We start from the raw sequence: 26,391 nt of genomic DNA on the forward strand, positions 1-26,391 counted from the left end.
CGCCACCCTGTAACTGTTCTTGTAGGAACCAGTTCATTCTTTTCATTATGAACCACTGTTATGCCTCCCTTCTTGGGGACAACTTGGACAGGGCTCACCCAGGGGCTATCAGAAATAGGATAAATAATCCCAGTCTCCAGTAACTTGGTGATCTCTTTTTGCACCACCTCCTTCATGGCTGGATTTAGCCGCCTTTGTGGTTGAACCACTGGCTTAGCATCGTCCTCCAATAGGATCTTGTGCATGCATCTTGCTGGGCTGATGCCCTTAAGATCACTTATGGACCACCCAAGAGCTGTCTTGTGTGTCCTTAGCACTTGAAGTAATGCTTTCTCTTCCTGTGGATTTAAAGCAGAGCTTATGATCACCGGAAAAGTATCACCTTCTCCCAGAAATGCATATTTCAGGAATGGTGGTAGTGGTTTGAGCTCGGGTTTAGGAGGTTTCTCCTCTTCCTGAGGAATTTTCAGAGGCTCTTTTATTTCCTCTGATTCCTCCAGATCATGCTGCACATCTTTAAAGATGTCTTCTAGCTCTGATTCGAGACTCTCAGCCATGTTGATCTCCTCTACCAGGGAGTCAATAACATCAACACTCATGCAGTCTTTTGATGTGTCTGGATGCTTTATTGCCTCAACAGCATTTAGCCTGAACTCATCCTCATTGACTTTTAAGGTCACTTCCCCTTTTTGGACATCAATGAGGGTTCATCCAGTTGCTAGAAAAGGTCTTCCTAGAATGAGAGTTGCACTCTTGTGCTCCTCCATTTCCAGCACTACAAAGTCAGTGGAAAAGGCAAATGGCCCAACCTTGACAATCATGTCCTTAATTATGCCTGATGGATATTTAATGGAGCCATCAGCAAGTTGAAGACATATCCGGGTTGGTTTGACCTCTTCGGTCAAGCCAAGCTTTCTGATAGTGGATGCAGGGATTAGATTGATACTTTCCCCAAGGTCACAAAGAGCTGTCTTGGTAAAAGTACCTTCTAATGTGCATGGTATCATAAAGCTTCCGGGATCCTTAAGCTTTTCTGGTAAGCTTGTTAGAATGACTGCACTGCATTCTTCAGTGAGAAAAACTTTTTTTGTTTCTCTCCAATCCTTCTTATGACTTAAGATCTCTTTCATGAACTTATCATAAGAGGGTATTTGCTCAAGTGCCTCTGCAAACAGAATCTTTATTTCAAGAGTCCTGAGATAGTCTGCAAAGCGGGCAAACTGTTTATCCTGTTTCGCTTGGCGGAGTTTCTGAGGATAAGGCATTTTGGCTTTATATTCTTTAACCTTAGTTGCTGCAGGTTCATTTCCTATAGAGGTAGGTTGAAAACCCTTCTTGAGGGAGTTATTATCAGCACTTGCAGGTGTCTGATCCCTCACTGGCGTTTGAACGCTAGAACTGGACATGGATTGGGCGTTTAACGCCAATTTTTCATCTTTTTTTGGCGTTTGAAGGCCAGACTTATTCCTCTCTGGGCTCTTACTGTCCTCAGAGGAATTTTGGGTAGCAGATTGCTCATCCTCTGTCAGCTGTTCTTTTCTTGGCTTTCTGCTGCTTTGAGTTGAGATATTTAATGTTTTTTCACTTCTTAATTGAACTGCTTGGCACTCCTCGGTCATCTGTTTTGAAAACTGTTGTTTTGTCTGATTCAATTGTGATTCTATATCCTTTTTAGAATTTTTAGTTTCTTGTAGCATCTCCTTAAATTCTGCTAATTGCCTTGTTATAGAAGATAGTTGCTGATTGAGTTCAACAACTTGTTCCTGAGGACTAAAGTCAATTGACACTGCCTTAGCTTCTTCTTTCATGGAGGACTCATTACTTATGTACAGATGCTGATTTCTAGCAACTATATCAATAAGCTCTTGAGCCTCTTCAATAGTCTTTCTCATGTGTATAGATCCAGCAGCTGAGTGGTCTATAGATATCTGAGCTTTTTCTATAAGCCCATAGTAGAAGATGTCTAATTGCACCCACTCTGAAAACATTTCAGAGGGGCATTTCCTTAGCATCTCTCTGTACCTCTCCCAGGCGTTATAAAGGGATTCATCATCCTCTTGTTTAAAGCCTTAGATGTTCAGCCTTAGCTGTGTCATCCTTTTTGGAGGGAAATATTGATTTAGGAATTTGTCTGATAACTGTTTCCATGTTCTTATGCTTGTTGTGGGTTGGTTATTTAACCACCTCTTAGCTTGATCTTTTACAGCAAACAGAAATAGTAACAGCCTGTATACATCTTGATCTACCTCCTTGTCACGCACTGTGTCAGTAATTTGCAAGAACTGTGCCAGAAACTCAGTAGGTTCTTCTTGTGGAAGACCGGAATACTGGCAATTTTACTGCACCATGACAATGAGCTGAGGATTTAGCTCAAAACTGCTTGCTTTCATGGGAGGTATACAGATGCTACTCCCATATGCAGCAGTAATGGGGTTAGCATATGACCCCAGAGTCCTTCTGGACTGTTCATTTCCATTTAGGTCCATGATGGATAAAATGGAATTGATATGAATTGCAAACAAAATATATTTTTGTTTTTATTTTATTTAAGTAGAAACAAACCGAATTATTAAGAATAAATAAAAATAATAAGATAAAATAAAATAATTAGAAATTAAAATATAAATTTCGAAAACCAAGAGAAAAATAAAGGAAACAAAAATTTTTAGATCAAAACAAAGGAAACAAACAGGAAAACCTTGAATATCACGATGAACGCTAAGAACAACTTTTGAAAAATTTTTAAGAAAACAGAAACACAAAGGACACCAAACTTAAAAATTTTTATATTCTAAGCACTAATAATTCGAAAAAAATGAAAGAAAAATAAAATCGTGCAATTGACACCAAAGTTAAAATGTGAAACTAAACTCAAACAAAAAACTCAATTATTAGTTTATAAAAATTTTTAAAAAATTTAAAAAAAGAAAATAAGGATTAAAAAAAATTTTAACCAAAAACAATAATTCGAACAATCCCCGGCAACAGCGCAAAAAACTTGGTGCGAGAATTGTAAATCACACTTTTCACAACTCGTACCACTAACCAGCAAGTGCACTGGGTCGTCCAAGTAATACCTTACATGAGTAAGGGTCGATCCCACGGAGATTGCCGGCTTGAAGCAAGCTATGGTTATCTTGTAATTCTTAGTTAGGATATCACCGATAATTCTTAATTTCAATAGTAAAAAGTAAAAGAGCATCAAATAAATACTTGTTATGCAGTAATTGAGAACAGATTGAGGTTTTGGAGATGCTTCGTCTTTTGGATCTCTGCTTTCCTCCCATCTTCTTCTTCACACACACAAGGCTCCTTCCATGGCAAGCTGTATGTTGGTGGATCACCGTTGTCAATGGCTACCATCCGTTCTCTCAGTGAAAAGGGTCCATGTACATGGCTAATCATCTGTCGATTCTCACTTGTGTTGGAATAAGATCCATTGATCCTTTTGCGTCTGTCACTACGCCCAATACTTGTGAGTTTGAAGCTCGTCGCAGTCATCCCTTCCCGGATCTTACTCAGAATACCACAGACAAGGTTTAGACGTTTCAGATCTCAGGGATGCTGCCAATTGATTCTAGCTTTTACCACGAAGACTCTGGATTAAGCGATTTGAACGCTCTGTTGTCAGGAGAGGCAATCAAACTCCTGAACCAGGAGCCCAAGAGATATACACTCAAGCTATTACAGATAGAACGTAAGTGGTTGTCAGGCACGCGTTCATAGGTTGAGAATGATGATGAGTGTCACGGATCATCACATTCTTCACGGTTAGGTAAGAGTGAATATCTTAGAACAGAAACAAGCGTGTTGAATAGAAAATAGAAGTAATTGCATTAATTCATCGAGACACAGCAGAGCTCCTCACCCCCAATCATGGAGTTTAGAGAGTCATGCTGTAGAGATACAATGTAAAACTTGAAAATGTCATGAGATGCAAAATAAATCTCTAAAAGTAGTTTTTATACTAAGCTAGTGACCTAGGTTTACAGAAATTAAGTAGACTAAGATAGATAGTGCAGAAATCCACTTTCGGAGCCCACTTGGTGTGTGCTTGGGCTGAGCATTGAAGCTTTCATGTGTAGAGACTTTTTTTGGAGTTAAACGCCAGGTTGTAGCCTGTTTCTAGCGTTTAACTCTAGTTTGCAACCTGTTTCTGACGTTTAACGCTAGAATAGGGTAAAGACTTGGTGTTAAAGGCGAATTTTTGTGGTCAAAGCTTGGGCAAAGTATGGACTATTATATATTGCTGGAAAGCCCTGAAAGTCTACTTTCTAAAGCAATTGAGAGCGCGCCAATTGGGTATCTGTAGCTCCAAAAAATTCATTTCGAGTTTAGGGAGGTCAGAATCAAATAGCATCTGCAGTCCTTTTTCAGCCTCTGAATCAGATTTTTGTTCAGGTCCCTCAATTTCAGCCAGAAAATACCTAAAATCACAGAAAAATATACAAACTCATAGTAAAGTCCAGAAATATAATTTTTGCATAAAAACTAATAAAAATATACTAAAAAGTAGCTAGATCCTACTAAAAACTATATGACAATACCCCTAAAAGCATATAAAATATCCGCTCATCAATAACCCACTAGGAGTGGGGTCAAATCCATAGAGATTGGTAGATTTGAGTAATTTTAATCAATGGGTAAATTAGTCAAGCTGAGCAATATAAATTGTGATTGCAGAATTTTAAATTAGCAGAATTATAAATGACTCAAAAGTAAAGAGAAGCAGTAAAGTGCAGAAAAGTAAATGACGAGAATGTAAAGTGCTGAAACATAAATAACTGAATTATAAATGGGAATAGGGAATAACAGAATGTAGAGAAAGCTATAAAGAATATGGAAGATAAGAATAGGGGAAATTCATTGGGGTCAGGAGATATTCTTCTCTTTGGATTAAATCCAGCTCATCTCATCTTCAATCATGCAACTCATTGACCTCTTGGCAATCATGATTGATTGAACCCCAATCCCTTGGTGATTCAATCTCTCAAATCTTGATAATCAGCCAATTCCTTGGTATAATTGCTCATGAAGTGAGATATGCTTGGTCCCTGATTATACCACACATCCTCATAGATCCAAATAGTGGTTGGATTATATGTCACCAAATCCAATCACCAAAACCCAGATCTACTCAATTGTGAGAAGGGATTTCAAGTATGGTTTCATGTTTCTTTTTCCAAGGTTCCCATAAAACCCATTTTGCATTCAACCTCTTTCCCAAGATGATTGAACACTAGCATTAAAACAAAATTCCTTCTAGCAAATCAAAGAGAAGATGAAGAGAAGAAGAAATTCACTATCATTAATCCATCAAGTACAACAGAGCTTCCTCTCCCAATGAGAGGGAATTTAGCTACTCATAGCTTAGAGAAAAGTACAAGAGATGGAAGAGATGAAGTGAAAAGTAAAAGTTAACAACACTACTTGCCAATGAACCAACTACTCACCAACCCCTTTCTCAGTACTTTCCGGGGTTATTTATACTACTCCTATCACTAGAATTAAGAAAATACAAAAGAGAAAAGAAAATTACAGCTAGAGGGAAAGAAAAACTTAATAAATGTGACTCCTCAAGCTTGGCGTGTGCCTGGCATTTGAGTGGCGTGCCACGCCTAGCCACTAAATTTGGCTTGACATGCCATGCCCAGCTCCTCAAGTGGCATGCCCTTTGAACCGACTTCCTTGGCGTGCCACGCCCTCGAGACCAAGTGGCACGCCCAGGGTCTTTTTCAACCATTGGTTAGCCTGGCGTGCCACGGCTTCGATCCCAAGTGGGACGCCCAGGTTTTTTCTTCTTCTTCTCCTCTCTGGAAAATTGAACTGGCGTGGCACACCTAGGGTCTGGTGTGCCACACCCACTGTGTGCTTCATCTTCCTCTCTGGAACCTTGAACTGGCGTGTCACGCCTAGGGTCTGGCGTGCTACGCCCATTGTGTGCACCGTTTTCTTCTCTGGAAAATTAAACTAGCGGGGGCCCATTGTGTGTGTTTGGTTTCTTGGTTGGCATGCCACGCCCAAAATTCAAGTGGCACGCCCATGGTCTTCTAGTCTTAGCGTGCCACACCTTGAAGCTCAAGTGGCATGCCCAATCTTCTTCTTGTTGAGTGATGAGGCTGGCGTGCCATGCCTTCGACACCAAGTGGCATGCCCAGTGAGTGGTTTAGCATTAGCGTGCCATGCTTGAGACTCAAGTGGCACGCCTAAGTGAGGAATGATAGTTGGCGTGCCACGCCTTCAATACCAAGTGGCACGCCCAAGTGTTTGGCCCTTCACCTCCTCCTCTGGAAACTTGTACTGGCGTGTCACGCCCTGATGTTCAAGTGGCACGCCCATATTGGTGTGTTTCCTTCAAGCTTGGCGTGCCACGCCTAGGTCCTCAAGTGGCACGCCCAAGTGTTGGGTTAGAGTTGGTGTACCACGCCTTCGATACCAAGTGGCACGCTCAGTGTGTGTCCTCTTCTGGCATGCCACGCCCACAAGTTCAAGTGGCACACCCATGGTGTACAATGGAGTTGGCGTGCCACGCCCCCTTTGTGGCCTTCAACTTTGCTCTCTGGAAAATGTAACTGGCGTGCCACGCCCATTTTAAAGCTTTGAGAACCTTTTCTGGAAAATACAACTGGCGTGCCACGCCTGGCTCCTGGCGTGCCACGCCTGGCTCCTGGCGTGCCACGCCCATACACTTTCATGGCGTTTGTTCCAAGTGGCACGCCCAGCTCTACACGCCCAGCCTTATTTTTTGTTTTCTTCCATTTTTATTGCTCTTTCCACCTGAAATTCAGCACAAACCCACTTCAAAGTAATGTACCATAATATTCATCATTTAGTTCATGAATTGCAATGATTTAATGAGATTATGTTCTTTTATGGTCCTTTTTAGATAAGAAAAAAATGGTAGATGATGCAAGTCATCAAATGTGCACTATCAAACAATGAGGAAGGTCCCAACAGAAGGATGCCTAGGGGATAGAAAAACAACAATATCCCCACTGAAGGCTTCTCAGCAGGGATGAGGGTAGTATTCCCTGCAAGCCCAATCCTGTCTCTTGAGCATATTAAATTGATCCATGAGAGCACAGGAAGGAAGCTCCCAGTGAGGAGTGAGGATTTATTCCTCTATGACTATCTTCCTCCTTAAAGGAACTGACCGTCAAGCTAGTGACGGTAAAGAAGCGCTTGTTGGGAGGCAACCCAACCATAAGTAGCCCATTGTATTTTCTTTTCTATTTTATTTCAGTTATTTTAGTTTGATTTAATATTATTTTATTTTCTCTTGTTTTTCATAGTTTTCTTAGTTTTTCTAACGTTTATGATCATGTGTTGCCATTAGAACAGAAACAGGAACGCATGGGAGAGAAACAGAACATCCTGGAGGGCATCCCCTTTCTGGCATTCAATACCAGAAAGGAGAAGAGAGTTTAGGCGTTCAACGCCCATAAGGGAAGCAGTTCTGGCGTTCAATGCCAAGAGGGACCAAGTTTTCTTTGCTTAGGGATAAGCAAACTTTTTAAGTTTAGTGTTGCAGAGCAAGCTCTAGGTGTATAGTATCATCAATAGCACCAAAGGGAGGTGAATCATCTTCATAGAAGAGCACAGCCTGAGCAACCATCAGCTCTAAGGTGGTTGAGTTTTATTCTCCCTTTCTTTCTATTTTTCAGTATTCTATTATATTTTTTGTTATCTATTCTAGCTCTTGCATGATCACTATTAAGATTTCCTTTGCTTTCCAGTCTAGTAGTTCAATTTTGAAAATTCAAAAAAAAAAAAAATTGGGCAGAAGATATCTCACGCATTACTCATTAAAGCTTAAAAAGAAAATTTTTTAAAATGAAGTAGTAAAATACATAAGATCTTGAGTTATATCATATGTTATTCCAATTACTTTGATGTGGTAGCCTTGCATTTACTTTCTGAATGTATGAATTAACTGTGCATAATTGATATTGAAGTTGAGCATATTGGCTCTTGAAGAACAGTGAATTTAGAGAAGTACTATTGGTTCTCTGAAAATTCAAAAATATTGATTTTTGAAGCAAAAAAAAGTAGCAAAAAAAAAATAAAAGAAAAAGAAAAATAAAAAGCTCAAAAGAAAAAAGACAAGAGCAAGGATCCAAGGGTTTGAGCATCAATGGTTAGGAGGGTCAAAAATTGGCCTAAAAAGCTCAAATGAGTTGCTATCCCTAACTATATGCTTGTGGTGCAAAGGTGTCAAGTAAAAAGCTTTATACTGAGCAGTTAAAGTCGTGATCCAAAGCAATAAATGACTACGCTTAAGAACTATGGGCACCACTGTCTGGGAATTTAAGCAAAGCTAAATTCGAATCAAAAGGGTTCCCTCAGTTAAGTGCCTGTGCCGTTAATGTATCCGGTGGTAATACTTGAAAATAAAATGCTTAGAGTCACAGCTAGGTCTAAAGGTGAAAAGCACAAAAAAGAAGCTGTGTTCAAGAATCAAGAGAATCAATAATATCATCCAGATTCTAGTTCCAAGAGATGCCAATACTTCTGAGCTTCAAAGGAAAGTGAAATACCAAAACTGTTCAGAAGTAAAGAGCTAATAGCCCCATTCAATATTTGGAACTGAGCTTCATTGACAACTCTGAGACTTTAATGACCACGAGCCATTACTTAATCACTTACAGCCTTGCCATTGAATGAATCACTCATCATTAAAGTAGTGAGTAAAAAGTATTAGTCTGGAAGAACAAGCATCTCCGAGGCCTTAACTGATTTCCTATCATTGTTTCAACGTCTTTTTATTATTGTTTTGTTTATGCGCCTACAACAACAACAATCAACTTTTTATTCGCCTTACTCAGATTTGCAGGATAACCACAACTTGCTCAATCCGGTAATCCTCGTGGGATTCAACCATCACTCACCTGAGGTATTACTTGGATGACCTGGTGCACTTGCCGGTTCAGTTGTGCAAGTTCTAATTTCACGAACCAATTATTCACAAAATGAATTACAAGCATGATTCTGAAAACCAGACTTGACCAGCCGGTCAAATTGGTCCAATGTAAATCGGTAGCTATTTGTTGCGTAAGCATCTTATACCCTTTTTATAGTTATTTTTATATTGTTTTTAGTTAGATTTTATTAAATTTTATTATATTTTAGTGAAAAATTCATCTTTGGATGCTACTTTGAATTTTTCTCATGTTTTTATGATTTAGATGAAATTCGGAGCAGTTTGGAGAAGCCTGGAATAAGAAAGGAAAATGTTGTTAGCTCCCCCCTGGGTGCTGAACTCCCAAAGTGGCGTTCAATGCCAGCAGAGGGGCATCAAGTCAGAGGCGCACTTCCCTTCTGGGCATTCAACGCCCAATCCTGGCGTTGAATACCAGCTTGCTGTCTGAGTTGCACACTTTTGGGCCTCCAAGTGGATTTTGGCACTTGTTAGGCTTATCTTATTTTATCTTTGTAATATTTATATTTAAAATAATATCTTTTAGGTTTATCATTTATTATTAGGTTAGTATTTATAGGAGAAGATCAATTAGGTTTAGGAGATCTTCTTCCTTCCGCACTTTTCAGAACCCTATTTTCTCTGTAAGTTATGAGTAACTAAACCTCTACGTTAAGGAATTGGGAGCTCTATTTATTTCTATGGATTAATATTATTACTCTTCTATTTTAATATATGTTTGATTCAATTCTAAGGTGTGCTCTCATTCTTAATCTAATGAAACTGGGTGGAACGGAAGTATGACCCTTTTTCTACATGAGTTCTTGTGAGACTCGAAAGAGGTATCAAGAACTATAGCTTGAGAACACACCTCCTAGACGTCTAATCCACAACCTATTGGGGACATGGGAACATCTATTCAGCGAGGATCTGGGGTGATTAGGGCCTTTGTGGTATAAACTAGTTTTTTGAATTTCACCCTTTAATTCGAATTGGATGACCACGGAAGTGGCATTTGATGAGGATTAGAGGAGATTAAATTGCTAAGGAATTAGGGTTTAATCACTTACTGTTTACCATAGAATGAATCATTCATTATTAAAATAGTTAGTAAGAAGTTTTGATCCGGAAAGATAAACATCTCCGAGACCTTAACTGTTTTCTTATATTGATTTTACACCAATCTTTTATTGCTTTTCTTATTTATCTGTCTTATGATTTTTCAACAACAACTTTCTTTACTGTTCGCCTGACTAAGCCCAGCAAGATAACTACTACTTTTCAATCCAACAATCCTCGTGGGATCGACCCACACTCACTTGAGGTATTACTTGGATGACCCGGTGCACATGCCGGTAAAGTTATGTGAGTTCTAATTTCACACACCAAGTTTTTAGCGCTGTTGCGGGGGATTGTTCGTGATTGACAACTACCGGTTGTCTTGTGGCTTAGATTAGGTATTTTTATTAGATTTGATTATTTACTTTCTCTTTCAAGTTTCGATTTTTTACTTTTACTTATTTTTCTCTATTTTCGAATTTTTCCTTATCTATTTTCTCTTATTTTTAAATTTTAAGTTTGGTGTCCCGTTAGTGATTTTCTCTTTTTTTGGTTTAATCAATTTTCTTTTTAATTATTGAATCCGATCTTGTTTATTTTTCTTGATTTTTGATCTTTGTTTTATTTATATTTTCCTTGATTTTTGAATTTTATTTTATTTATTTTCATTCAATCTCAAAAATTAAGTTTGGTGTCCTTTAACATTTCCTCTATCTTTTTTAATTTGAAAGTTTTTTTTTTAAATCCTTTTCTTTCTACATTTCGAAAGATTTTTTTAGTTAATTACTCACTTTATTTTATTTTATTTTATTTCTTTTTTAGTGAAAACATGCTTTTTAGGCCTTAAATTCGCCAATTTTAATTCACCTTAATTCCATTCGATGCCTTGATATGTTTGTTGAGTGATTTCAGATTCATAAGGCAAGTATTAGATGGAAGAATTGAAGACAAAACATTGCAAAGTGGAGAATTCATGAAGAAATGAGCATTTGGAGAATTAAGGGCCACGCGCATGTGTCATCCACACGTACGCATGAGAAGAATATCTGAAACCCACGCGCATGCATGATGAGCGGATAATTTATATGCTTTTTGGCATTATTTTTAGTATATTTTAGTTAGTTTTTATTATGTTTTTATTAGTTTTTAAATAAAAATCACTCTTCTGGACTTTACTAGGAGTTTGTGTGTTTTTCTATGATTTCAAGTATTTTCTGGCTAAAATTGAGGGACCTGAGCAAAAATCTGATTCAGAGGCTGAAAAAGGACTGCAGATGCTGTTGGATTCTGACCTCCCTGCACTCAAAGTGGATTTTCTGGAGCTACAGAAGCCGAATTGGCACACTCTCAATTGCGTTGGAAAGTAGACATCCTGGGCTTTCCAGAAATATATAATAGTCTATACTTTTCCCGAGATTTGATGGCCCAAATAGGCGTTCCAAGTCAGCTCAAGAATTTTGGCGTTTAACTCCAAAACTGGCACAAAAGCTGGAGTTAAACGCCCAAACTGGCACAAAAGCTGGCGTTTAACTCCAAGAAAAGTCTCTACACATGAAAGCCTCAATGCTCAGCCCAAGCACACACCAAGTGGGCCCAGAAGAAGATTTCTACATTAATTACTGATTTCTGTAAACCCTAGGCTACCAGTTCTCTATAAATAGGACCTTTTGCTATTGTATTTTACACACTTTTCATATACTTTCATAAATCTTTTCACATTTGGGGGCTGGCCTCATGGCCATGCCTAGACCTTGTTCTTATGTATTCTCAACGGTGGAGTTTCTACATGATGGTATTTTTGTGGAAAACTGAATTTTCCAAAACACCCAAAACTAACCGGCAAGTGTACTGGGTCGTATCAAGTAGTAAAACTCACTTAGAGTGAGCTCGATCCCACAGGGATTGATGGATCAAGCAACTTTAGTGGGTGATTAGTTTTGTCAAGCTAACATTGAGTGATTTGAGTGACAATTGAAGCAGCAGAAAGTAAATGACAAGAGAAATTGAAGTTGCAGAAAATAAATTACATTGAAACTTAAAGAGCAAGAAATGTAAATTGCAAGAATCTTAAATGACAAGAAATGTAAATTGCATAAAATGTAAAGGGCTGGGTGCTGGAAGCAATGTAAACAGAGAAGCAAAATTTCAGTGAATAAGAACTTAGAGCAATTGCAAGAGTTGTAAATTGCAGGAAATGTAAATTGGAAGCAATGCAACAGAAAGTAAAACTGCTTGAAGAATGAAAACAGAAAGACTATGCTTAATTTGCAGCAATTTAAAAGAAGGTTGAAGATCTCAAGAGTGGAAGAGACTAGAAAACAAGTCTAGATCTCAAATCCTTCCTTGATCCAACAAGAAAACAATATTGCAGAAGAAAAAGAAGATGAAAGCAATAAAGGAAACTCAGATTTTATGCAGAAGAGGAACAAAGAGATTTCAGATCAAGTGAAACAGAATTCCTTCAATTCTTGATCCAAAATTTAAAACAGAAATGAAAACTAAGAGAGAGCTCTCAAATTCTAATGCTCCTCAGTGGAGCCAGCCTCCTCCTCTCTCTAATGGAGCTCCTTTAGTGAATTGAAGCAGATGCCTTTTTATAGGCTTTTCACAAAATGAAAATGAAAATGAAAAAGAAAAATAAAATTCTAAACAAATTACAATTAAAAATAAATTCCTAAGCTAACTTGTTCTTGTGCCTTGAAGTGATGGTGTGGGCTTTGCTTGCTTTGGATTTGAGGAGAAATGGGTTTGGTTGGCCTTGATTCAATTTGGTGAGGAATTGAATTTAAATGGAATTTTGGTTGAATTTTTAGCCCATGGGTGTTGCTCCCAGGGCAAAGCTCGGCTCTTGGCAAGAGCTTTGGCCAAGAGCTTTGGTTCCCTTCCTTGCCAAAGTGTGCGCACGTTCCTTCCTTGTGACAAGAGAACAAAGCTCTTTGCAAGAGCTTGAAAGCTCTTGGCAAGGGCTTTACTTGTCCTTGAGGTCCTTGGTTCAAGTCTTGGGTGGAGCACTTTGTGGAGCAAATTTCCTTGGCACAAGAGTAGCGCTTAGTGTCTTCCCTTGGTATCCCTCTTCGAATCCTGGTGGAAGCACTTTGATTCATTTTCGCTTGTTTTTGGCCCTTAAAGATGCCTTTCACCCGTGCCTCAATTCTATGTCAAATATAGATTGCCATATATCGTTGGAAATCTCTGAATGTCAGCTTTCCAATGCAACTGGAAGCACATCAATCAGATATCTGTAGCTCAAGTTATAGCCCTTTGAAGGAGGCATGGTCATGCTGTGAGCGCCCAAGTTTAACTTAGCCAAAATTTTTGCTTCCAAGCTCATTTCCCTTGATTTTTCCTTGAAGAAGCCCGAAAAAGCTCTTGGGCAAGAGCTTTTAAGCTCTTGGCAAGAGCTTGGCTTTTGATTATTTGAAGTAAAGCTCTCCACAAGAGCTCTAAAGCTCTCGGCAAGAGCTTTGTGCTCTTGCTCCTTGTTTTGAGCCACGCTTTTCTTCCTTTGGGCCATGCTTCTCTTCCTTGATTTGGTCATGGGCCACGCTTTTAAAAGTGTGGCCTAAGCCTCTAAAATGTGCTCCAACTTCAAAGTGTGCCCAAAATTCCTCTTTTCTTCTTTTTAGCTTATTTTGTGCTCTTTTTTGCTTCTTTTTCTTCTTATTTCCTACAAAGTTTATCAAATCAAAAGATCAAAGAAATATACCATTTAAGCACCAAAGAATGCAATATTTAAGCACTAATCATAAATTTCTTGTATGAAAAAGCATAGAAAAACATGACATGGTGACATGTCATCACTACATACCATAGATTATGGTGTGGAGCTCTGCTGTTCTTCATGAATTAATACAAAGTACTATTGTTTTTCTATTCAACTCAAGTCTATTTCTTCTCCAAGATATTCATTCGTTCTTCAACTTGATGAATGTGATGATCCGTGACACTCATCATCATTCTCACCTATGAACATGTGCCTGACAACCACCTCTGTTCTACTAGCAATGGCTTGAATGCATATCTCTTGGGTGTCTAATCTAAGATTGGAACCTTCGTGGTATAGGCTAGAATTATTGGCGGCCATTCCTGAGATCCGGAAAGTCTAAACCTTGTCTATGGTATTCCGAGTAGGATCTGGGAAGGGATGACTGTGACGAGCTTCAAACTCGCAATTGTGGGGCGTGTGACAGGCGCAAAAGGATCAATGGATCCTATTCCGACATGATCGAGAACCGACAGCTGATTAGCCGATGTTGTGACAGAGCATCAGGACCATTTTCACTGAGAGGACGGGATGTAGCCATTGACTACGGTGATGCCCAACATAAAGCTTGCCATGGAAAAGAGTATGAATGATTGGAAGAAGGCAATAGGAAAGCAGAGGTTCAAGGGAAACAAAGCATCTCCATACGCTTATCTGAAATCCACCAATGAGTTACATAAGTATCTCTATCTTTATTTTATGTTTATTTTCATCACCTTAAACTCCATAATCATTTGAATTCGCCTGACTAAGATTTACAAGATGACCATAGCTTGCTTCAAGCCGACAATCTCCGTGGGATCGACCCTTACTCACGTAAGGTTTATTACTTGGACGACCCAGTGCACTTGCTGGTTAGTTGTGCAAAATTGTGACAAAGTGTGATTCACGTTTAAGAGCTCCAAGTCTTTGGCGCCATTGTTGATGATCACAATTTCGTGCACCAAGTTTTTGGCGCCGTTGCCGGGGATTGTTTGAGTTTAGACAACTGACGGTTCATCTTGTTGCTTAGATTAGGTACTTTTCAGAATTTTTAAGAATGAATTCTAGAGTTTCAAGGTGATGTTCTTAGCATCACGAAAGCTGATTGATTCTCATCAATTTAGCTGCTGAATGTAATGTCTTGCTGAAGCTTGGCCAAACATGTCTAATCTTTTTAGACTGAAGCTTTAGACTAACATTGCATGATTCCTGGAATTCTCATTAAAAGTTTTGAATCCCGTTATTTTCTTTTCCATATAATTTTTGAAAATCACAAAAAAATTTATAAAACCATAAAAATCAAAACTATTTTATGTTTCTTGTTTGAGTCTAGTATCAATTTTTAAGTTTGGTGTCAATTGCATGTTTTTATTCCTCTTGCATTTTTCGAATATATACATTATGTTCTTCATTAATCTTCAAGTTGTTCTTGATGATTTCATTGCTCTGATCTTTAAATTCTCTTGTTTTGTGTATTTTATTGTTTCTCATATGCATTCTCAATTTGTTAGTGTCTCTTATATGAAAATTTTTAAGTTTGGTGTCTTGCATGCATTGTTTGTTTGATTTGAGTTTCCTAAGATTAATTATATTTTGATTGTTTCTCATCATTAAAAATTCAAAAATACTTTCAAAATTGTGTCTTTTCAGGTCAATAATACAGAGAATTGAAGATTCAGAACATTCAGCAGAGGAATCAAACAGAAAAAGCTGGGCGTTCAAAACGCCCATTGAAGAAGAAAAACTGGCATTTAAACGCCAGCCAGGGTACCTGGCTGGACGTTTAACGCCCAAAAAGGTAGAGATTTGGGCGTTAAACGCCAGAATGGGCACCATTCTGGGCGTTTAACGCCAGGATAACACTAGAGGGAAGATTTTGTTTTTAATTCACATTTTTTTTCAAGTTTTCATAATTTTTCAAAATCAAATCTTTTTCAAATCATATCTTTTCAATCATATCTCTTTCAAAATCAATTTCTTTCCATTTTATATTTATTTTTACTATTTTCAAAAATCCTTGCTATAATTAAAGATTTACTTCAAAATTTTCAAGTTGTTACTTGCCTATTAAGAAAGGATCAAACTTTAAATTTTAAAATCATATCTTTTAATTTCTTGATAGTCAAGTAATCAACTTTAATTCTAAAAATTTTTCTTTTTCTAAATTGATTTACAATCATATCTTTTCAATCACATCTTTTTCAAAATTAATTTTTTTCAATCATATCTTTTTCTAATTTCAAAATCTTTTTCAAAAATCACTTTATTTCTTTCCTAATCTTAGTTTTTGAAAATCTCAATCAAATTTTCAAATTTCTTTTTAATTATTTCAAAATCTTTTTAAATTATTTTCGAAAATTCTTCCCCTCTTTTCACATCCTTCTATTTAAAGGACTAAGACTCCTCATCAAGGTGAAATTCGAACTCTGTCCCTCTTGATAAGTTCGAATTCCCTCTTCTCCACCTCCTCCTTCTATTCTTCTTTTCCTCTGACACCTCAAGGAATCTCTATACTGTGACATAGAGGATTCCCTATTTTTTTGTTCTCTTCTCTTTCATATGAGCAGGAACAAAGATAAAGGCATACTTGTTCAAGCTGATCCTGAACATGAAAGGACCTTGAAGAGAAAGCTAAGAGAAGCTAAAGAACAATTCTCTTTAGAGGGCCTAACAGAACTCTTCAAAGAAGAATAAACCATGGCAGCCGAAAACAACAACAATGGCAACAATGCAAGGAAGGTGTTTGGTGACTTTACTGCACCTACTCCTGATTTCTATGGGAGAAGCATCTCTATCCCTACCATTGGAGCAAACAACTTTGAGCTTAAGCCTCAATTAGTTCCTAATACAACAGAATTGCAAGTTTCATGGACTTCCATTGGAAGATCCTCATCAGTTCTTAGCTGAGTTCTTGCAAATCTGTAACACTGTCAAGACCAATGGGGTTGACCCTGAAGTCTACAGACTTATGCTCTTTCCTTTTGCTGTAAGAGACAGAGCTAGGACATGGTTGGATTCACACCTTAAAGAAAGCCTGAACTCTTGGAAAAAGCTAGTCAATGCCTTCTTGGCAAAGTTCTTTCCACCTCAAAAATTGAGCAAGCTTAGAGTGGAAGTCCAAACCTTTAGACAGAAGGATGGTGAGTCCCTCTATGAAGCTTGGGAGAGATACAAGCAATTGATCAGAAGGTGCCCTTCTGACATGCTTTCAGAATGGAGCATCATAGGAATCTTTTATGATGGTCTGTCTGAACTATCCAAGATGTCATTGGATAGCTCTGCTGGAGGATCTCTTCATCTGAAGAAGACGCCTGCAGAAGCTCAAGAACTCATTGAAATGGTTGCAAATAACCAATTCATGTACACTTCTGAAAGGAATCCTGTGAATAATGGGTCAACTCAGAAGAAAGGAGTTACTACAAGAAAATGGAACATTTGTAACAAAAAATTTGTATCAAATTTAAAATTGTTACAAAAAAATAGTATTTTGTAACTATAATTAGTGATTGTTACAAAAGGATAATGTTTTGTAACAAAGGAAACAAGTTGTTACAAAACATGATAATATTTTGTAACAATCTGTTTTATTTTGTTACAAATAATGTTAGTTTTTGTAATGAGATTGTGTTTTGTTACAAAATATAGTAATATTTTGTAACAAAAAAAAAATAAGTTGCAAAAATTCAGAATATTTTGTAACAAAATAACTTTCTGTTTCAAAAACTCTAATTGTTTTGTAACAAAAATTTAATTTGTCACAAAATTTAATATTGTTTGTAACAAGTTAATTATTTGTCATAAAATATAAGTATATTTTACAACAATTTTTTTTCAAAATGTTAAACACTTTAAGAATAAAAAAAATTGTGTATATATTTTTTTCAAAATAATTTCATTTTGTTTCAAAAAATAAAATTTTAAAAATTATAAATATTATTTTAGATTCTTCTAAAATATTAATATACAATTTTTATTAATAATCAAATTTTAAAATTAATTAAAATTTAATTCATGGAACTTAAAGAAATTTTAAGTTAAATTATAAATATAAATAAAAGTAAATAAATATAAAAGAAAAAAAAAACTACATTACTAAATGCTGAAAGTAAAAAGAAGCTTAGTAGTGCAGTTACTCAGATTTTGAAAAATTAATAATAAATTATTTATGATTTATTTTATTTATTTGAGAACATATTTTTAGAAATTTTTGTGTTAATTAAGTACTTTTTTTATTGATTTAAAACTTTAATGATTTAAAAACAATGAGGATTTTATATGCACTAATTTGAATAATTAGATTTTGAAGATTATTTTATAATTTTAAAAAAAATTAATTTGATTATATCTAATTATTGAATTAGAGTGTTTATTTGAAAATAAATTAAGTTCATAATTAAATAAATATTTTTATAAATATTAGTATTAGATTAAAATTAGTTTTCAATTACTCTATTACCCTAATTTTATTAAAATTATTAAATTATCTAAAATTTCCAATTTCACACACAAAATCCTAATCCCCAAGTTAAAATCCTAACCCTTTTTACCCAATCGACACACACGTAACCTCCCCTCCACTAGTTGTTCAATCTTCAATTAGCCACGTTCAGCCTTTCATCACCGCCACACCGCTTCCCTTTCTTTCAAAATGTTAACACCCAGCAACAGAAATACAAAGAAAGAAAGCAAAGAGAGAGAGAGATATCAGATACGAGAGTGAGGGAAACAGAGGAAGGAGAAGGCTGCTGCACCGGCGTCGCGCCTCACCGCCGTTCAGCTTCCTTCTGCTCACATCTGGTCCGCCGTAGGGGAAGCCGTTCGCGATGTCGCCATCGAATTGGGCTTGTCACTACCGCTGCTGCCGAGCCGCCATCGATGCAAGAAACCGCGCGCGAGAGAGGGAGGACTCGTCGAGGGAGAAGAGGTAGCGCAGAGGAGGGAAGCGTTGCTGCCTGCGCCGCTGCCTTGCCTCCATCGCCGCTGGAGCTTCATTGTCGCCGCCGTGGTTGTCGCGGTGTGCAGGCTTCGCGAAGAGAGAGAGAGAGACGAACGCGAAGGACCAGGGTAGGAGCGAGGCCCTGTTCCGCGCCGCCATGCCTTCACGCCGTCAAACCACCACCGCCACTGCTAGGGTTTGACTCCCTCATGTCCTATTGCCGCCGGAGTTAGCCGCTATTAGAGCTGTTGTTCTGCTATCGTCAAACTTGAAGGAGGACGTCATTGCTGTTGTTGCCAGTAGCACTATTACTATTCTGGTTCTGGTCTATTCTTTTATTTAATTCTGTTTCATTTACACACTTCAATTTGTCACTGCCATGCTTGTGAACGATTTGATTTAGTATATTCCTTGTCCTAAATTTCCAGAGTTGTGTTTGCTCTTGATTTCTATTCAATTCGAATCCTTTGTCCTGGTACAACCATCGTCGCTGCCTTAGGAAATTGACACTGTTGCTATTCTGGTTATGTTGGAATGTCGCCGCTGCTGCAAATTTAGAACAAAAGAGGGTTTGTCATGTTTAATTTCTGAGTTCGACTAGCTGAGGTAGGGGATTTGTTTTGAAAAATAAATGTTTTAAGTTATGAATGCCAATAAAATTAAATGAGTAACTGCAAATGGTTTATGGTTTCTTTGTGTGAATAATTGTTGGAATTGAGTTGAATCATGGCTGTAGTTGGTGATTGGTTTAATGATTTAATGTAGTAATTATTGACGATGTTGTGTATTTTGAAGTTATACTTGCTGCTAGTACTTATTGATATTGATTTTGTGTATGGAATGTTGCTATGGCTGCTGGAAATTGATTTGATGAATCAGAACTTGAGATATGTTATAGATGAGATGCTGAAGAATAGATGTTGTGATAATATGGTTACTTTGCACCTATGATATGAAATTGTGATATATTGAATTAAGAGTTCTTGGGCAACTTTGGTTAGTCAAAATAAAGTTAGAAATGTGATTTTAGATGAATCCTAGGCTTGAATATAGGATTTGGTATGTGATATATGGAATTTATGTTTGCATGCCTTGCCTAGCTTCTTAATCATGCCATTTTTTGTTTTGTTTTGTTTGTATTCTCGCAGTCCTGATTATTCGATGTGTTTTGCTATTGGAATTGGAATACTTCACTATTGCTCTAGTTCTTAGTCTTAATCTTACTATATTTTTCTGCTGCCGTCTAAAATTAGAACAATTGGATGATTAGTATTTTAAATATGGACTGGTAACTGGCAATATCGCAGGGCTTATGTTTTATTGGGTAAACTTTCAGTTTTTGCATTGTTGACGAGGAAATCTTAGGTTCATTTTAAATTCTTAACCATGGAACATCAAGATTTAGTGGATAAGAATGAAGAGAGCGTTCAATCGATCGAAAAGGTTAGCAATACTGAAGATCGGGATAAGATGAATGAGGTTGAAGGTGTGAAATCTGAGTTGATTAATGTTGATGAGAGCAAGGATTTGCAATTTGAAACTAGTTCTATTCAAGAAGTGCAAGGGAGTAATTCCAAGGGATTTGAAGCTGAAATTAAAGTCAATACTAATGCACAAGAGTACTCTTGTCTGAAGGCTAGTATCTAGAAAGCCCAGAGGTATGGATTTAATTACCCTATATACAACTAAAACCCATGCAGAAATCCTCATATATAGTCTTTGTTTCATATTCTTTGATCATTTTATATTTGTTAATCATATGATCAGACAAATCTGCTGAATATTTTAATTGATTATCTTGGTACAATTCTTAGGTGTCATTACTATCTTTGTAATTGTTGTCTGGTGGTGTAGGCTGTTGAGTTTGGACGAAAGCTTGCTAGCAAACTCTTCTTTTATCATGTTCTATGGTGCCTTATTATTTTACTCTAGTGCCTTATTATTTTGATTCTATTTTTTGCATTTTTTTGGTGATTTTGATACTTTTTGTTTTCTTAAATTTTTGTGTTTTTAGGTAACTACATCATCATTATTAACATAGAAATATTAATTCAATTTTGTTATTGATTTTGTGTTTTTTACAATGCATTGAATTAGGATAGTTTGTATTGTGGAGTTATAGAGAACCGCCTTGGAATTTAGTTTACATAGAGCCCTTTGAAAGTGATAGTCGCTGTGATGCTAGGTTATGGCATAAAGGCTTAGAAATCTAAGTTAAGGATTCAATTACAATTTCAAGAGGCAATGCAAGACCGTGAGGAGCTAACAAAGAAAATAGATGTGCTCAAAGAAAAACTTAAAAAGCAACAAACATGCCAAAAGGAAGAATAAACTCGAGTGAAAGCTCAATTGGAAGCTCAACAAGCTATTGTGAACTCTCTCATAGCGCGCTTTGACAATGAAACAAACTAGACCCTAAAGGTACTCCTAAAGTTGCTTATGGTTTTAATACATTTTCGTAGATGATTCCCATTTTATATTAGTATACTTTAATTTGTATATGGATCTATTTATCACATTTTACTTGTGTCATGGTTGAAAAATGACAAATGTCCTATTATTTGGTTTGATAAATTTGGTTGGGTATGGCTAAGACATAAGTTGTGAATTGGTTGTGTTTGTTGGAACTGTGGACGGTGGAAATATCCAAGTTTTAGGGGAGGTTCTGCCGAAATTTTTCTAAACATTTTGGATAAAACTTAGTGAAAAAATTATAATTAGTGTTATATTTTGTTTCTAACTTTTTTGTTTCGGTTTTTCTTATTTTGTTTCACTAAAAATCCACTTGACTCGGTAGCCTCTTCCTCTTGTTTTTCCTCCATCTTCGTTGCACTCACCAATTGAGCTAGCTGCACTTCCATGTTTTTGAGGGAGTTTTCTTGTTCTTTCCAAACTTTTGTTGTCTTCTCCTCATATCTTTTGAGCATGGATTCAAACTTTGAGAACCTTGAGTGGTTCATGGAAGTTTGTGTGGGTGGTGAGTTTTGAAAGGGGCTTTCTGTTGAAGCATGGTCAAGTGATGATAACTTTGGATGAATATCATATGGAGCATTAGAATTCCCTTCCCAGCCACCATTAGAATCATGACTTGTATCATTTTGTGGTGGAAGAAAATATTCCATATGGTTTTCTTGCTCATCTTGTGTCTCTGAAGCAAATCTCCATGAATTGGAGTGCTCAGAATGTGTATTCTCTTGGTGATATTCCCAGTCACCATTAGAGATTGATGATGGTGGGTAATATCCCATAAAACATGTTTGATCATAAGATGAGTTGAACTCCATTTGAGTTTTGTAACACACACAACCAAGGAAAATTGAAATTACTCATATCAGATATGAGAATTTCTTAGTGAGGCAAAAACTCAAACACCTTGGTTTCACTTTGAAACAGAAAACAAAAACAAAGAAAATGCTTGATCTAGACTTCTCACCCACTTAATCATTGTCGATCTAAATCAATCCCCGGCAACGGCACCAAAAACTTGATGGTGTTTTTGTGGAAAACGAATTCCAAACACACAAAACTCACCGGCAAGTGTACCGGGTCGCAGCAAGTAGTAAAACTCACTTAGAATGAGGTCGATCCCACAGGGATTGATGGATCAAGAAACTTTAGTGAGTAATTAGTTTAGTCAAGCTATCATTGAGTAAATTGTGTGAATTTGTAGCCAACAAAATGTAAATAACTAGGAATTTAAAATTGCAGAAAGTAAATTGGACAGAAACTTAAAGAGCAAGAAATATAAATTGGCAAAATATTAAATGACAAGAAATGTAAATTGCATGAAATGTAAATGGGAGTGGGTGCTAGAAATTAAATAAAGTAATAGATCAAGGCTTAGAGCAACTACAGAAAGCTTAAATTGCTGGAAAGTAAACTGAGAGCAATGTAAATAGAGAAGCAAAATTGCAGTGAATCAGAATTTAGAGCAATTGCAGAGGAATTTAAAATTGTGCAGGAAATGTAAATGAGATTTGCAGCAAGCTTAATGTAAATTGAATTGAGGAACCAAACAGAGAGTGAAATGCAGCTCAATTGCAATAACTAAAGGAAAGTTGAAGATCTCAGGGGTTGGATGAGACTAGAGACCAAGTCTAGATCTCAATTCCTTCCTTGATCCAATAGAGAATAATTGCAGAAGAAAATAGAGAGGAAAGCAGTAAAGACAATTTAGATCCAAATCACAATTCCTTGAAATTATGCAAACGAGTAAACAGAGAGAATTCTCAAGGAGAGATTGAAACATAATTTCTTCAATTCTCAACCCAAGATTCAAAACAAAAATGAAAACTAAGAGAGGGAACTCTCAAATCCTAATGCTCCCTAGTGCTCTCTGATGGAGCTCGCCTCCCCTAACAAAGATGAAAATGATGCCTTATATAGGCTTTACAAAATGAAAATGAAAAATGAAATTGAAATTAAAAACAAATTACAATTAAATGAAATTCCTATTTTAACTATCTCTTGTGCCTTTGAGTGATGGTAATGGGCTTAGCTTGCTTTGGATTTGAGGAAGAATGGATCCGGATGGCCTTGATGGAATTGGGATCATTCATGTTTGAGTCAACGTTTAAGGCAAACGTTGACTCAAACGTCTTGTAATGGCATTATGCAGAATGGGGGTTTGCTGTCACTCACGTTTGAGGTCAAACGTGAGCTCAAACGTTAAGTCCTCCTGGGTGTGTTTTTAGCCAACATTTGACCTCAAGTTTGAGGCAAACGCTGGCGCAAACGTGGCTTCCTCCAGGGTGTATATGCTATGCCAACGTTTGCCTCCAAGTTTGAGACAAACTTGGTCGCAAACATTGGTCCCCCCGGTACCCATGCTATGCCAACGTTTGCCTCCAAGTTTGAGGCAAACTTGGACGCAAATGTTGGCTTCCTCCAGGCCTTTTTTTTTTCTTTTTACTTTCGTTCATTGGCATTTAAATGCATGCTTTGAATAATGCTTTGCTTAATGTATGCATGCTTTACCGTGAAGCTTTCTTTTATCAATTCATGCATGCATGTATAATGCTGTTAACGACTTGGCATAAATTTAAATTATGCATTCATTTCTAATTAGCATTAAATGCTTTATGCATGCATGGCCATGGCATTCATTCATTAAATGAATAAGCCAATGAATATATAATGCCAATTACTTTATATTAATGCGTGAAGCTTGATTGGCATTTATTAAATGCATGTATGCTTTAATGAATGCATAAGGCATTACTAAATGCCACGGTTTCATGGTCATGGGCTACGCTTTTAAAAGCGTGGCCTAAGGCTCCAAGGTGTGCTCAATCTTCAAAGCGTGTCCAAAATGTCTCTTTTCTTCTTTTTAGCTTATTTTGTGCTCTTTTGCTTCTTTTTCTTCTTATTTCCTACAAAATTTATAAAATCAAAAGATCAAAGAAATATACCATTTAAGCACAAAAGAATGCAATAATTAAGCACTACTTATAAATTTCTTGTATAAAAAAGCATAGAAAAACATGACATGGTGACATGTCATCACTAATATTATTTTGTTTCAAGACAATTTTAGCTAAAAGGATCTTTTTTGACTTATGTATGTTTTTGCATATTATATAAATGTAAACTTGCATATTAAAATCGTTAATATATTAGATAATTTAAAAAATAATTTAGTAAATTATGCATGTAATTTGTAATAAAAAAAAGTTGTTATAAAATAATTAATTTGCTTTCGTAACTAAAGAAAAAAAATGTTACAAAATCATGTTACATTTTGTAACAAAATTTTTTTATAGGAAAAGAATTGACTGTCACGAAAAATACCTTCAAGATCAAAATTTGTTACCACTTTTGTAACGGCTTTTGGTTTTTTGTATCAGAAAAAATTGTTACAAAATATGGTATTGAATTGTAATAGTTCCATTTTTCGTTACAAAAACTTTTTGTAACGGGACTTACAGCAATGGACCCTTTTTTTGTTACAAAAAAACTTTTGTTTCAAAATTTCGACGTTTTGTAACAATATTTTTTGTTACAAATGCGCCTTTTTCTTGTAGTGAGTTCTTGAGATTGATACTCTGAATGTCATATTGGCTCAGAATAAAATATTGACCCAACAAGTCAATATGATTCCTCAGAGTCTGTCTGGAATGCAAGCAGCAACAGGCAGTACTAAGGAAGCTTCCTCTGAAGAAGAAGCTTATGATCCTGAAAACCCAGCAATGGAAGAGGTGAATTACATGGAAGAATCCTATGGAAACACCTATAATCCTTCATGGAGAAATCATCCAAATCTCTCATGAAAAGATCAACAGAGACCTCAACAAGGTTTCAGCAACAATAATGGTGGAAGAAACAGGTTTAGCAATAGCAAGCCTTTTCCATCATCTTCTCAGCAACAGACAGAGAATTCTAAGCAAAACCCCTCTGACTTAACAACCATTGTCTCTGATCTAATCAAAACCAGTCAAAGTTTCATGACTGAAACAAGGTCCTCCATTAGAAATTTGGAGGCACAATTGGGTCAGCTGAGTAAGAAAATTACTGAACTCCCTCCTAGCACTCTCCCTAGCAATACAGAAGAGAATCCAAAAAGAGAGTGTAAGGCCATAACCACAACCCACACGGCCAAACTTGGAGAGGAGGAAGAAGCAGTGATTCCCACAGAGGAAGACCTCAATGGATGCCCACTGACCTCCATGGAGTTCCTTAATGAGGAACCATGGGAATCTGAGGCTCATTCTGAGACCATAGAGATTCCATTGAATTTACTTCTGCCTTTCATAAGCTCTGATGAGTATTCTTCCTCTAAAGAGGATGAAGATGTTACTGAAGAGCAAGTTGCTAAGTACCTTGGAGTAATCATGAAGCTAAATGCCAAGTTATTTGGTAATGAGACTTGGGAGAATGAACCTCCATTGCTCATCAAAGAACTGGATGACTTGACTAGGCAGAGATTACCTCAAAAGAGACAGGACCCTGGAAAGTTCTCAATCCCTTGTACCATAGGCACCATGACCTTTGAGAAGGCTCTGTGTGACCTAGGGTCAAGCATAAACCTTATGCCTCTCTCTGTAATGGAGAAGCTAGGGATCATTGAGGTACAAGCTGCAAGAATCTCACTAGAGATGGCAGACAATTCAAAGAAACAGGCTTATAGACTTGTAGAGGATGTCTTGGTAAAGGTTGAAGACCATTACATCCCTGCTGATTTCATAGTCCTAGAGACTGGGAAGTGTATGGATGAATCCATCATCCTTGGCAGACCCTTCCTAGCCACAGCAAAAGCTATGATTGATGTTGACAGAGGAGAATTGATCATTCAAGTGAATGGAGACTCCCTTGTGTTTAAAGCTCAAGGATATCCCTCTGTCACCATGGAGAGGAAGCATGAAGAGCTTCTCTCAATACAGAGTCAAACAGAGCCCCCACAGTCAAACTCTAAGTTTGGTGTTGGGAGGCCACAACCAAACTTTAAGTTTGGTGTTGAACCCCCACATTCAAACTCTAAGTTTGGTGTTGGGAGGTTCCAACATTGCTCTGAACATCTGTAAGGCTCCATGAGAGCCACTGTCAAGCTATTGACATTAAAGAAGCGCTTGTTGGGAGGCAACCCAATCGTTACTATTCTATGTTAAATTTCTATTTTCCTTTGTTATTTTATGTTTTCTGTAGGTTGATGATCGTGTGAAGTCACAAAAACAATTGAAAAATAAAAAACAAAGTGAAAAACAGAATGAAAAATAGAACACCCTGGAGGAGAACGAC

At 36.9% G+C, this 26,391-nt stretch overlaps 1 non-coding gene across 1 annotated transcript; it reads right to left on the reverse strand.

Moving 5' to 3' along the window:
• Window positions 1–16,821: 16,821 nt before the first annotated feature.
• On the reverse strand, window positions 16,822–16,929 carry LOC112782098 (small nucleolar RNA R71). Its single transcript, XR_003192837.1, has one exon. It is a non-coding gene; the product is annotated as a small nucleolar RNA R71 (small nucleolar RNA).
• Window positions 16,930–26,391: the final 9,462 nt, after the last annotated feature.

The sequence above is a fragment of the Arachis hypogaea genome, chromosome 19 (assembly GCF_003086295.3).
Source record: "Arachis hypogaea cultivar Tifrunner chromosome 19, arahy.Tifrunner.gnm2.J5K5, whole genome shotgun sequence".
NCBI lineage: Eukaryota > Viridiplantae > Streptophyta > Magnoliopsida > Fabales > Fabaceae > Arachis > Arachis hypogaea.